General features: G+C 37.0%; 1 protein-coding gene across 2 annotated transcripts in view; it reads right to left on the bottom strand.

Annotated features, from left to right (window-relative positions):
* LOC114648537 (metal transporter CNNM3) overlaps positions 1-14,015 on the bottom strand; it is a 74,429-nt gene that overhangs the window by 45,778 nt on the left and 14,636 nt on the right. The gene's annotated exons all lie outside the window — the stretch shown is intronic.

Genomic DNA, 14,015 nt, shown 5'->3' on the forward strand with positions numbered 1-14,015 from the left:
AGTCTTTTTGCATAATAAACATGGGTGTGCAGTTGACTGTATATTTATTAAATGTTACTTAACAGTATGGAGAAGTGATATTAGTTTGGAGAAGAGAATTGATTTCTGTGCATGTGCAAATACCCCTCACTACTGTTGTCAGAGTCTGTGGCTTTCATTGGTCATTTCAGCTATCAGTCAACTTTTATTTCTTTAACTGAAAGCAAATACCAGAGCCTCATCATTCACCACTCACTGATTTATGCTGTGCATTTCTTTGTCTATAACTGACCATCAGTCTTGGAAGTCCTACTAGTTCTCCACAGCTGGCAGCTTGTACAAACTTTCAATGAAAGGACGCTTAAATTAAAACATGCTGTATGTTACTTTGGAAGATACAGCTAAGTAGTTTGAAAGTTAGAGCCATGGAGGATTTGTCAAGCTCAAATAGTCACCCTCAAGCTTCACATTCAGTCACTATTTAAACTGGAAAAAACATTATCTTTACAAGCCAAAGGTGGTAGGACTTTCAGCCTTATTTCGTAAAGATATTGATTGTTTGGTGACAGAACCACTGCAGTGACAGATTAAACAGATGTGAAGCGTGCAGTCAATGCTATCAACTGAGCCAACATTACATGCACATATTTAGCTTAAATCAGGTTATTGGTACTGATATTTCAGTGTGGAAAGGGCAGTGTCAGACTGAGTTACTGTCATCCTATCGGGATGAACTTGTTAATGTTAAATGCTTCATCAATGGCAAATGGTGGGACAGCAATATTCTCAATAGATTTAGAATGTTGCAGTATTGTAAAGTTTTTAAAATGGGATCCTGATGTGATCCTGCACAGGATTTATTTTAACAAGAGTAATGCATCAAATCTGCTCTATATTGAAATAAAGTCCACTGATGAATCTGGGTCACAAACTTTCGTTATCTAACATTGTTGTACTTAACATATGGCTCATCAGTGGTAAAGAACTAGAGATATCGGATTCTTTACAGACCATAATCTTGATATGTAATACAAAAAAAAAAAAAACAAACAACTTCAGTTTGCATCTTTAAACGAAGTAACTCCATCAGGGTTTTCACTTTGCAGTTGTGCAGAGGTTTGGCTAGGTTTATTAAATACCAATAACGTCACACTGCATGATACTGTGCAGTGAATACACTTGACTTGAGCTTTCATAGTTTTCGTACTCTTTCTCTGTACGTTTAGCATTCATTTGCTCAGAGGTTGATGCGCTTGCTGCTTCCTGAGCAACTCTTTTTTTCTCCACCCAAGCGGCCCGCTTCTTCTCCTCTTTCGTCTGCATCTTTTTGCATTAAAACTGATTAAGTCAGTGTTTGAGTTGAAATTACATAGTACATTTTCCTTAATTTTTCACTTAAGCTGGCACTTAAGTCTTCAATCTGCCTCAAGAATGATTTAACATATGAAGAGGTAGAGGAAGTGACGGCAAAGGTGGTAGGGATGAGAATGGCGCCTGTACACATGCGCCACACAGCCGCCCTACTGGCCGCTGCTGAGAGTTGATTCTACAATAAAATAAAAATAAAAAGAGGAATAACCTTTGAGGTCAATCAATACCGTGAAAGCGGATAGTAGATGTCACGTAGTATATGTGTACCAAATTTCAGGTCAATAGTTCAAATGGTTTGCGAGCTATAGGCGATTTAACAACCTGGACAGACAAATGGACAGCCACGATAGGGTATTATATAAGAAGATGAACCAAACAGCAAAATAGCCATTGAATAGTCAATGCCCTCCCAGCATTTGGCTGTCAAACTGATAATGAAATCTGCTCTAATCCTATTCATTGTTCCTTATCACTGTGAGCGACTGTAATATCACTTGTACTCCTACATGTAATCATGCACAGATTTTTATTCATGGCTTTCTTCTTTTTTCCTGCTCGTTTTGCAATCTAATTCAGATCTTTCACTTTCAAATATTTATCCACTGCTTGGAGTTTAATACTTGATAATTAGTTTGTATCTTTGGTTTTATTCCAGTTAAATTTCTTTAATATTTGTGAAGCAATTTCAGTATAGGAAAGGTGCTATATAAATAAAATGTATTATTATTATTGCATAGTATGAGGACTTTAGGTTTAAATGCTAATATGGTTAGTGTCTCTATGGAGTTTACATGTTCTCTTTTGTGTATGTGAACTAAGAGTGTGTAACTTCAGATACTTGGATACTAGAAGTGTGTCATTAAGCACTCTCAATTGCCAAAATCTGTTTATCTCCCCCCCATGTATTGTTAAACTACATCCTCGCAGTTTAGGTTCACAGGGAGCTACTCAGATTTTCCCACATTTACATATAAAGTGAATAATGCGAGATGTTACTACAACAGATGTTCAGTGTTTAATGCAAATATCATACTTGTGGAAATGTACTACATACATTAAAAATATTCTGATATTATTGTTATTAAACACAGTTCAAGTAGTGACATTCAGAGGATAAAAAAAAAAAAAAACATTAAGAACTCCCTGAAAAAAAAAATAGCATTTTAAAGTTTCAAAACAAGTAGATGACATTTTTAATATTTAATGATGCTGACTACACATATAAGAGTATTATGTGTGCAGTGACCTTACTGCTCACAAAGGGAATGTCACAAAAAAAAGACTTTTTGAACATAATTAATCATTTGCTTAAACTTGTTACAGGTTAGGTTAACAAATGACATAAAAGCACTTTTTTTATTGTACTGGAAGCCTTGAACCAACACATTAGGAAAAAATTGAGTTCCACCACAGACAGTAAAACTGCATGTATTACGTTGAGAAGTACAACATGAATGATGTACAATTTGACAACTATAAAGAAAACTGTTTTTGCACCTGCAAAGCTGTGCTCATATGGACATTTTTGGTTGATAATACAAATCAATAATAAACTGTGACAAAAACTAAAAGTTAATTGCTGAAAAACAAAGTAATTTTTAAATGACAAAAAAAAAAAAAAAAAAATTATATATATATATTTTATATATAAAACTGCTTATAAAGAGCAGTTTTGATTTGTCAAGTGAATGGTTTAATGTTTGTGTTGGAAACAGAAAGGTCCACATAACCAACAGGGTCTTTATTGTGCAGGATTGTGCCAAATCATGCCTGACCCAGTGCAGGGCAGGGTGTACTAAGTCAAAGAGTACAGTATGGAAGACAAATCTGTGTTCAGTGTCACTTCAATTCATTTGGAGCTTACTTAGGTTAAATGAATGCCCCAAGGTAATCTCAAAATGACAGAAGTAGGTTTTGATGTTGCTTGTGAGTGGGTGAGAATAGCTTGTGTACACCTCAATGGCTCTTGTTAAATGTGATGTATAACCCCAATTTTATTAAACCTTGCTAAACAACTTGCTACAGTGGCAGTTGAGTCTGTGTATACCTTTGTGCACCCAGAAACACAGGAAACATTTAGAAGAAAAAGGTAAACAACTAGCCCACCCTTGATTCCTACCCTAATGTGGTAGAGGGCTTGTAATGAATTATTTTTATTATGTCTCTGAGATCTAATGAGGTAGGCACAGTTACAGCAAAATCTCTAAGATTTAACCATGCCTGAAGTCCTGGACCTTTGAGACCACACTAAATATAATCAACCACTTTCTAGTAGTAAGGAAGGCAGAAGAACACTAAAGTATCAATGGCAGAATTACATGTGGCAAGCGGATGACCTTTAAAGATGATTCGCGCAAACTATCTGGGAAGACACGGAATTGATGGGAACAAACCCTAACATTAAACCATGGTGTTACCTAAGCAAAGAAACCAAAAGGGAGGTCACAGTTTAAAATAATGAGCCTGGCCAGGTGGAAGGATCATGGAGCATCAAGCAAACCCATACTGTTATCCTGATACTGGTGCAAAAAGAGAAGAGATATTTGTAAGAAGAGAGTAAAAAGGGGATAACCTAAGATGATAGGTGGGAATCCAGCAATTAAAATGTAAGGTAACTGTCAATATGTTGCCACATGGAGTGTGAGAGGATTATTAGCACCAGGGAAGGTGGCTTATGTGATGCAAGAGATGTAGAATATTAAATAGGTCATTAAACGGATAGCAAAAACACACTGGTAAAAGCAGGGAGAATGTGTAACATCAATTAAAAGATCAAATTTTAAACACAAGGTGATCTATTCTGGAGGACAGGAAAGTAGGAAAGGAGTAACTTTCTAAATCAAAAAGTATTGAGCCTCTTGGCTATTGCCATGCCTACTCAGATAACTGTCATCAAGGTAAAGGGGACAATTCATGATATGGCAATGATACTAATTTTTGCCCTAAATGAAGTAGCAAGAAATGAGAAATTTTATTCCTACGAAGTACTAGAGAAGGAAGCACCAGAGAGCATAAAAAGTTTTAGCAAGTTGATACTTTGGGGTTAAGGGTTATAAGGGTATTATTGGACCTTTGGACTAGACAACAGAAATATACTAGCCACAAATATTTCATATCAGTTGAAACAGAGTAGAAGACATGTTTGAATATCATAAGCTGGTGTTAACAAGAAACCAGACTGATTACATATTGGTGAATGAACGATTCAGGAATAGTGTGAGAGACTCAAAAGCAACACCTGGTGCAGAATGTGGATCAGACCACACACCAGAACAGCTCTCAAAAAGACGATTAGAAAATGATCAAGAAAGATGTGGGATGCGAGTAAGCTAGAGGACAATGAAGACTAGAACAGGGATCCTCAATCACAGTCCTGGAAGGCTCCAGGTTTTCATTCTAGCCAGTTTCATAATTAAAACTCAATCCTTGCCGATAATGAAACATGGTATTTAACTATATGCCTAGCTGGCGCTTTCACTCAAAGACAAATTTTAGTTACATTGTAGATAAGAGGTTGATAATCCTTAATTATAGTGCTAGAGGTCTACAGCAACTGCAAAATTTCACTTCAACCAATTTCTTAATTAGAAGCCTTTTTTTTTTTTTATTACTAAGCAATATGTTTTTTGGGATGAATTTTAGTTATCTTGCCTGTTACAATTCAGAAACCGTAATTGCATATTTCAATTTTTAACAGCTGCATTTAAGTTTAAATTTTTACTTGTTTTCTTAACCAGAAATTAGTTAATAATGAAATGCAGATAATCAACAAACCAGCAGCTCTCCAGCTAACGTGCTTCCTTTAAAACCTGTGAATACACAGCATGAAGTATCTGTGTTGAAAAATGTTTAGAAACAGAGGGGGGAATTGGAGGGACTGTTAAGTTTAAACGTGTTCTGGTCCACAAAACACATGAATAATGTTCTCAGAGAAGGAAACTCTACAGTGTAATTAAAATTTTTCCTGGATGAAAGAAAGAACTAACAAGCCAAATAGTTAGTCCTTGCTGATAATGAAACTTGGATTTATCTTCTGATTAGGAAACTAGTTGGAAGGAAAACCTGCAGCCACTGTGTCCCTCCAGGACCATGATTGAGGACCCCATGTTAAGATGGAAAGTAAGGAAATGAAAGAACAGCCAGACGTAATATGGAATGATATAAAAGAAAATTTGCTTGAAGTAGCAAAGGAATTATGGGGGGAGAAGAAGCAAGTAATTAAGCAAAAATGGATGACAGTAAGAGCATGTGCTGATAGCGCATTGCCTCACCCACCACATGATGAACCACATGGATTGGAACCCCGAGTGCATCGGGTGACAACCTCAGCACCACACTGGACTGCCAATTGTACAGGTCCTCTAACTACTAGGGAAAGCTTGGATGACAGTAGAAATACATAAGGAACATAAGGAATACTGGTGACAAGTAAGGAAGAGGTGAAGAAGAAATAGGAAGAATATATTGGGAAGGAGCTGAATAATGACAAGAGACAAAGAGTACCCCGACATTATATTGGAGGAAAAGGTGAAGAGAATAGATGAGAGGGGTAAAGAAAAAAAAAAAAAAAAGAAGAATAAAGCAGCAAGAGACAACAGTATACTAGAAGTTTCTACAAGTGATGGAGAAGAAAACCTTTTTTAAAGGTATGTACTATGTTTATTATTTGTTTGTGTGTGTATATGTTTTGGTAAGAAATAAGTACTGTGTAAATAAATGACAAGTCACATTTATAACTAGGAATATCTAGCTGGGAAAAAAACTGCATAAAAATAGTAAATGTACGTTTTAACAGCAAGAAAAAATATAGTGCAATTAATAATTTAAAAAAAATGCAAATGTAAAGTGCATGTATATTTACATTTAAGCAGTGTTTAACTGCCAGGATCAATTAATTGAATCAGTGTATGAGAATAAATTTTTTGTTAGACAAATGCTGAAAATTACTTTTAATAAGCTTTGTTTTAGATATGTACAGTATACAGTAATCCCTCGCTATATAGCGCTTCGCCTTTCGCGGCTTCACTCTATCACGGATTTTATATGTAAGCATATTTAAATATATATCGCGGATTTTTTGCTGGTTCGCGGATTTCTGAGGACAATGGGTCTTTTAATTTCTGGTACATGCTTCCTTAGTTGGTTTGCCCAGTTGATTTCATACAAGGGACGCTATTGGCAGATGGCTGAGAAGCTACCCAACTTACTTTTCTCTCTCTCGCTCTGACATTCTCTGCTCCTGACGGAGGGGGTGTGAGCAGGGGGGCTGTTCGCACACCTAGACAATACGGACGCTCGTCTAAAAATGCTGAAAGATTATCTTCACATTGTTCTCTTCTGTGCAGCTGCTTCGTGAAGCAACATGCTGCACGGTGCTTCGCATACTTAAAAGCTCGAAGGGCACTTATTGATTTTTGATTGTTTGTTTTTATCGGTCTCTCTCTCTCTCTGACATTCTCTGCTCCTGACGGAGGGGGTGTGAGCTGCTGCCTTCATTGCAACTGCTTTATACCGCGGTGCTTCGCATACTTAAAAGCCAAACAGCCCTATTCATTTGTTTGCTTTTCTCTCTCTCTCTCTCTCTCTCTCTGACATTCTCTGCTCCTGACGCACACTCCTTTGAAGAGGAAGATATGTTTGCATTCTTTTAATTGTGAGACAGAACTGTCATCTCTGTCTTGTCATGGAGCAGTTTAAACTTTTGAAAAAGAGACAAATGTTTGTTTGCAGTGTTTGAATAAAGTTCCTGTCTCTCTACAACTTTGTGTTTCTGTGCAAATCTGTGACCCAAGCATGACAATATAAAAATAACCATATAAACATATGGTTTCTACTTCGCGGATTTTCACCTTTCGTGGGGGGTTCTGGAACGCAACCCCCACGATCGAGGAGGGATTACTGTATTACAGAAGAAATGAAGCAATAACAGCTTGTAATAAGGATTTTATTTTCTTTAATACCATATGTATTATGATTAAATTATTTTTCTCTACTTACACCAGTTAAAAGTGTATATTTTAAGAGAATTTTGTTTAGTATCTTTATAGTCGTTGAACATTAAGCCTGAAGAATATCATTTTGTTAATAAAAAAAAAAAAAAAACGGTAACACCTGTATTCTATAGTTTAGTATTTAAGTAAAGTTAATACTTTAATATAGAACATTACGCTCATCTAAATCTGGCTATGCAGGAACTTAGTGAAAGTTTTTTTAAGAGATAAAAAAAAAAAAATCTGAATCAATATCTCAAATCTACCAATCTATTTAAAAGGATATTAGTATCAGCCCTAAAAAAACCTTATTGAGGCATCCCTAAAGGACGCTTATGATCACCATTACCATTTAACACATTTAGTGAATTTCTGATAAAAAAAAGACATTAGAAGAGTTATGCAGATGATCCTGTAATACTGACATCAAGAGTGGAGGATTTACAAAAGATGGACAAAGTATGCAAAAAGAGTATGGGATGGAAATTAATGCAAGAAAGACTGAAGAAATGGTGATAAGTAATAAGGAAATATCACTGACAAATATAAAAGAGGAACATTTATGTCAGGGGTGGCGAACTCCAGGCCTTGAGTGCCGCAGTGGCTGCAGGTTTTCATTCTTTCCATCTTCTTAATTAGTGACCAGTTTTTGCTGCAGATTACTTCTTTTAATTAACTTGACTCGGGGCCCCAATGTTGTTTCTTTTTCTTTAATTAGCAGCCAAACAATAATGAGATACAAAACTAGCCACCACATGACCAGCTCCCCTGTTCCCATTATACAATATCTGAAATTAAAGAGAGGTGATGGTCTTGGTAAGGTTGATCTCTCAGGTCACCAAAACATTTTGACGGTGCTCTTAGAAAGAACAGAAAAACAGTTTTCAAAATGTGTGCTGTAGCAGAATGAGAGCAACAATAAGCCATGGAATTAAATAACAGGTTTAATTAACAGCAAGAATGGACTTCTCATTAAGAAAGTGATTGGAGCGAAATTGGTTGGAGTTTGAAGCCCCAGTTTAGCTGGTGATCTGTTAGCTCGTTTCACATCTCATTTCTGCTTGTTGTCATTTAATGAAGAAAGGAATCAATTCAGAGGGCTGAACTTTTCTAACAGGGCTATTAAAGTGATGGGGGAAAAGTTAATTGGCAGTGAAAATTGGTCACCGATTAGGAAAAGGGTTAGAATGAAAACCTGTAGCCACTGCGGCACTCCAGGCCTGGAGTTCGCCACGCCTGATTTAGGTGAAGTAATATAAATACCTTACGTGATAGATTACAAATCAAAGGGATTACCTGGAGTTGATAAGAAGAATTGGTAAAGAAAAGCAGAGATTCTGGTATTGATAATTCATAAGAAGGAATATGACCACAGACCTTAAACTACTAGAATAAACTACCCACTGTTAGGTTATGGTAGCGATATATGGACATATGGGGGAAAACAACAATTAAGAGGCTGAAAAGATTTAAGATATGGTGCAACAGAAGTTTAGCTCACTTCAGGTCAGGTGGGGGCTCATTCACTGGTATAGTGTGTTGCCGTACCCACCAAATGACAAAACACCATGGGCAAAGTTAAAATCAGTAAATCTTCATCAACAGATGTCCCACAACCTCTGGACACCACGACCCTGATTTTTTTTAAGCAACAGAAGAATGATATAAATTAGCCTAACAGAAGGTGACAAATGAAGTGATGAAGAGGATGAGAATAGAAAAGAGTAGATGAGATTTCCAGTATATACAGTATGTTGAGAGATAAAATGCACAATTGATGGTAAAAGGGAGAATAGACAGAACCAGAGACAAAGACAGACAAAGAAAAACGTGGTGTAGTGATAAAACAATGGTCGTCATAAAAAAACGGGAGATTTTGGAGAAGAAAAAAAAAAAGCAGAAGGAGAAGTGGGAAGCCATAGGTGCCAATCTTTGCATCAAAGAAGGCACATAAGAAAAAGAACAAACAAAAAACAGTGCAAAAGTGTTTGTAAGACTGCAAAGGTGTCAATAGATGTCATGAAATGTTAAAAGCTGAGCTTAATTAGGTTAAAGAAGGCAAACCTTTGTCATTCCTATGTATCTTAAATAAAATTTAATTTTAATACTTCCAGGTGTTGGCACTTGAGAGATCCCATTATTCCATTGGATCATTAAATTAAAATTGCTGAAAGAAAATGTAACTGGCCAAGTTTCATTCTATCCAAGCACACCATAATTCAACTAAAGTGTTTTCAATAATCACATACATCTAATTTAAAATTGTCTAAAAGTAACGCAGGGCAAGATCTGACTTGTGAATGCTGTAATCAAGTGCCTGCATTACTAGGTCAAAAGTTTTGTTTTTCCCCCTACACTTAAATGACATTGACCAAAAATTTCAAAAGTTCTCTCAGTTAGTCTTGGATTTAATATTACTCCTGGCACACGGAAAGTGGCATTTCCAGTACCGTCAGACAGGATTAAAGTGCACTATGAGAAATATACCATGCTAATATTGTGTAAACTTATTTTGCTCAACTGAACAAGAATCCTAACCCACCTTTATAACATAATGCATTTTCCCACCAAGTTATCTCAAACTGGAAAAAAATCAAATGGTCATAAAAAGGATTTTTTCCTCTAACATGCCAAGAACTAAAATAATCCTAAAACAAGCATGCCAGGCCTGTGCTTAACCTTCTCACTCTACTTGATGTTATATCATATATAAAGAACTAGGGGGCTTCGCCCCCTGCTCGCTTCACTCGCCAACCCCTGGCGTTGGGGTATGACAAAGAGTGAGATGTATGATTTAGATATAGTACAGTGTGCAGGTTTGGATGATGCGTATAGAAATAAAAAATAGAGTGTTTGGCATAGAGTAATGTTTTATTGGAATATTTCTTTGTATACAACATTAGTAGTAAAGATGGTGTCTTGTCCTTGAATGAGTCTTCCTTGGCATGGATCATTTATAATTTTAACTTTAACGTCAGATGAACGTCGAACACGTGAGAAGGCAACATAAAGTTGTCCATGTCCAAAAACGGGTTCAGAGAGGTAGATGCCAACCTTGTCCATGGTTTGTCCTTGTAATTTGTTGATGGTCATTGCAAATGCAGGTTTAATGGGGAACTGTCGGCGTTTCAATGTAAAAGGTAATTCTAGGTCATAACTCGCAAGGTCAATTCTAGGAATGAGAACAGTATTGTTAGCATGTGAATCTGAAAGAACTGTTGCTTGAATAACATTGTGTGTCATGGTGTTGACGACTAACCGTGTGCCATTGCATAAACCCTGTTTAGTGTTAAGGTTTCTTAATAGCATGATTATTGTTCCGTTTTTAAGGGTAAGGTTGTGTTGTGGTAATCCGGCCGGGTTAGTCTTGGATCTTGTTCTTTGTCCTTTATCAAGACCAAAGCAATTGTAGTTGCCGCTATACCTATACCTTCTGCATTTGCTTTTGTATTGGCCTCCTTTTCAACTTCATGTAGCATTTTTATAGACTTAGCTAATGGGTGATTGTTTATGACATGAGAGACGTTTCTCATTATAAGCTCTGTGCATTGTTTGTTTTCAGGAAGGTTCATTCGTTGATAGACTGCCTCATCTGGATCTAGGATGTAGATTTGTGCATATTTGCGTTGTTGATTTGTTTCAGGGTGCACTGTTCCAATGCGATGCAATATTTGTCCACATATGCGAAAGCAGTATGGGCCATTGCCTTTTGGTGGCCTGATATGTACTCCGGTAGATGCAAAAGCAAATGAACTATTGTAGGATCTAATGCAGTTCATAAAGTTTTTACTTTCAGGCACATCGTTAGTTAGAAGCTTCTGTAGATATTCAGGATATGAATGTAAAGGAGTCAGTCTAATCTGCCCCTTTTGACAACAACGTGTAAATTCATTATTTGTATTGCCAGTTGTTTCTTCTGGGAAGTTAAGTGAATGACAATGATTGCAAATGACATTCATTAATCCCAATGAATTTTCCTCAATAGTGGATTCATTATTGAAGGCGTTTTCAGCCATTTGGCTTAAGCGTTTAATATGTGTCTGGCGTTGATGTCCGCTACGTGCATGTTTTGCTTTTGGCGTTTGAGTGCCGCGTTGTTGCATGTCCAGTATTTGGGACGCGCTATTTTTTTCTTTTAATTTATTCGCCTCCGCTTTGCGCAAAGTCCATTTCAGTCTACGTCTTGCATTGTTTGTATCGAGCCTTGTCCGTTTTTGTATGTCGGTCATTTGAGCTTTCTCCTTTTGGAGTCTTGCTTTCTTTTTTTCTGGTAGTTCATTTGCGCTTTGTACACGTCTGCGTTCATTTATTTTTTCTCTTCGCTCCCTTTTTTGTATGTCTGAGACGCGAGCTCTTTCGTTTTGAAATCGTGCTTGTTTCGATGCAGCACTTTGAGACGCGCGCTGTATGCCCTTACGTTCATTGTGTCTGTCCATTTGGGCACGTCTCTGTAACGGTGTTACTTGTGCTTTGCGTTTTTTGATCCGCGACATTTTTTCTCTCGGAGTTTCAGAAGCGCGTTTTATGCTCCGCCGTCTATTTTGTTGTTTCTTTCGTGTTCGTATGTTTGTTCCTGTTATCCTTTCCGAATCGTTTTGTACCCGTGATCGTGTATTCATGACTTGTTTCTTTCTCAGCATGCGAAATATGGATAAGTAATAAGGAGGATCGCACTCACTGTTAATATGTTTCCTTTTCTGCAGTTGAACGGTTAATAGTGCTTTATTGTAAGGAGATCCACCTATGCTGACACCTATGCTGTCTAGTGTGAAGGTGTTGACGTTCACTTTAGAATATGTGGCTTTGGGTGTCACTTCTTATGGATGTGTGTGTGTGTGGGGGGGGGGGGGTGAGGATTGTTGTTGCGCAAGCGTCTTCTTTCTTTTTGTGTTCCTGTGTCTTGTTGAATCCCCCTCTTTGTGTGTGTCCCGTCCCTTGCTTGTAGGGTCTGTGGGGTGGTTTTGTGTTCTTTTTTTTTTGTGTTCCATGGGCTTGTTGAATCCCCCTCTTGGTGTGTGTCCCGTCCGGTGCCTGCGTTTGACTACTTTTTTATGTGCCTTTTCCTTTTTTCGGTGCTCGTTGCGCCTCATTTCTTTGACTACTTTTTTCTCTTTTTTCTGTGGTCTTGTCCGCCTCTCGCGGCTCCTTATCCGCCTCTCACGGACTCTTTTCGCGCCTGCGCAGTACGTCTTTTTGCGTTTCTTTGACTCCTTTTTTCTGTGGTCTTGTCCGCCTCTCGCGGCCCCTCATCCGCCTCTCGCGGCCTCTTTTGTCCGCCTCTCGCGGCTCCTCAGCCGCCTCTCGCGGACTCTTTTTGCGCCTGCGCAGTACGTCTTTTTGCGGCTACGGCCCATGGCCGGATGTCCCTGCATCCATCCGGTTTAGCATTCTCGGTTAGTAATATGGATTACTTTAGATAGACCTCTATTCATATTGCCTTTTCTGTTCAGATGAGTTATTTTCTTATTAACTCTGATACATGTTGTGTTTAGTATGTCAATTTATTTGTATGAGTAGCTATTTCCTTGGAGTGTTTTGTTCTCAAGGGGGAAAAAAAGTGTCCTTAAACTGAAATCTTATATTTCTACCTATGATGAGAATGCAAATTTGACAAGCTGCCATTTCCTTGCTTCAATAGAGAAATATACAACCATTGTTTATTTTACTTCTGAATGGAATTTGCTGAGATGAGAATTTTTTTCAGAGAAACTTGTTTCTTTTCTTTAGGTTAAACGCTAAGATTTTGCTTCCTTATTCTTTTCTAAAAAGCATAAAATTAACGTGGCAACTTGACAAAAAAAAAGTGAATTTAACAAGACAAAAAAAAAAAAAAAAACAAAAAAACCTTAATCTTTAGGATATACCTTGTATACCGATTTGTATTGCTGTTTAGCATTTGTTATAAATTGGGCACATTTTCTTATGCAGTGTTACAGTTTTGCTTAGAATGCTTGGTATAGCGGAGGCATTGAGATTCACATTCACAAAGGTAATTTTAAAGAAAACTACTTTTATAAACAAACTATCTTCCTGCTCAAACATTCTAATTCTTCACAGGTGCACTCTATCATTAACTATAGGGAGACCTCAGAAATAGAATTTAAAAAGTAACTAAATTGCAGTTTATATAGTAAAAAAAATTAAATGAATTAAACATATAAACTAGCAAAAATAGAGTTAGAAAAATAATTTAAATTTTGTAAAATTGGTCATAGAGAAGAAGTAAACATTGGAGCTTTAATTTAAATATGGCTGTGCCTGCTTGGGTTTAGAAGTAAGCCTGGACCACAGATGCCTATGTTGTATTTACATGTACTTTTTTTGTTTTTTATACTGTTATTTGCTTAAACAGTGTCTTTATGAAATGTGATGTACCGTACATCACTCAAGATACATTCATTATGCTGAAATGCGTGGCAGAAAACTTAGCTTCAGAATTACAACTCCGTTCCGACAGTGAAAAACATTTAAAGGTTTGATGCATAACAGATAAACAAAAAGACGACTTATTTGATTTAGATTGAGAAAAAAGTACTGTAGTAACTGAAGAAACACTTTTAAAGACATGGTGCCTACTTGACAGCATGTGTTACTAACGTGTATATCACAGAAAAGCATTTTAAGGGATTGGCTCATACTCTACTATGTGAGAAAGTGACTTTTTATCCCTGTGTA

The sequence above is a fragment of the Erpetoichthys calabaricus genome, chromosome 1 (assembly GCF_900747795.2).
Source record: "Erpetoichthys calabaricus chromosome 1, fErpCal1.3, whole genome shotgun sequence".
NCBI lineage: Eukaryota > Metazoa > Chordata > Cladistia > Polypteriformes > Polypteridae > Erpetoichthys > Erpetoichthys calabaricus.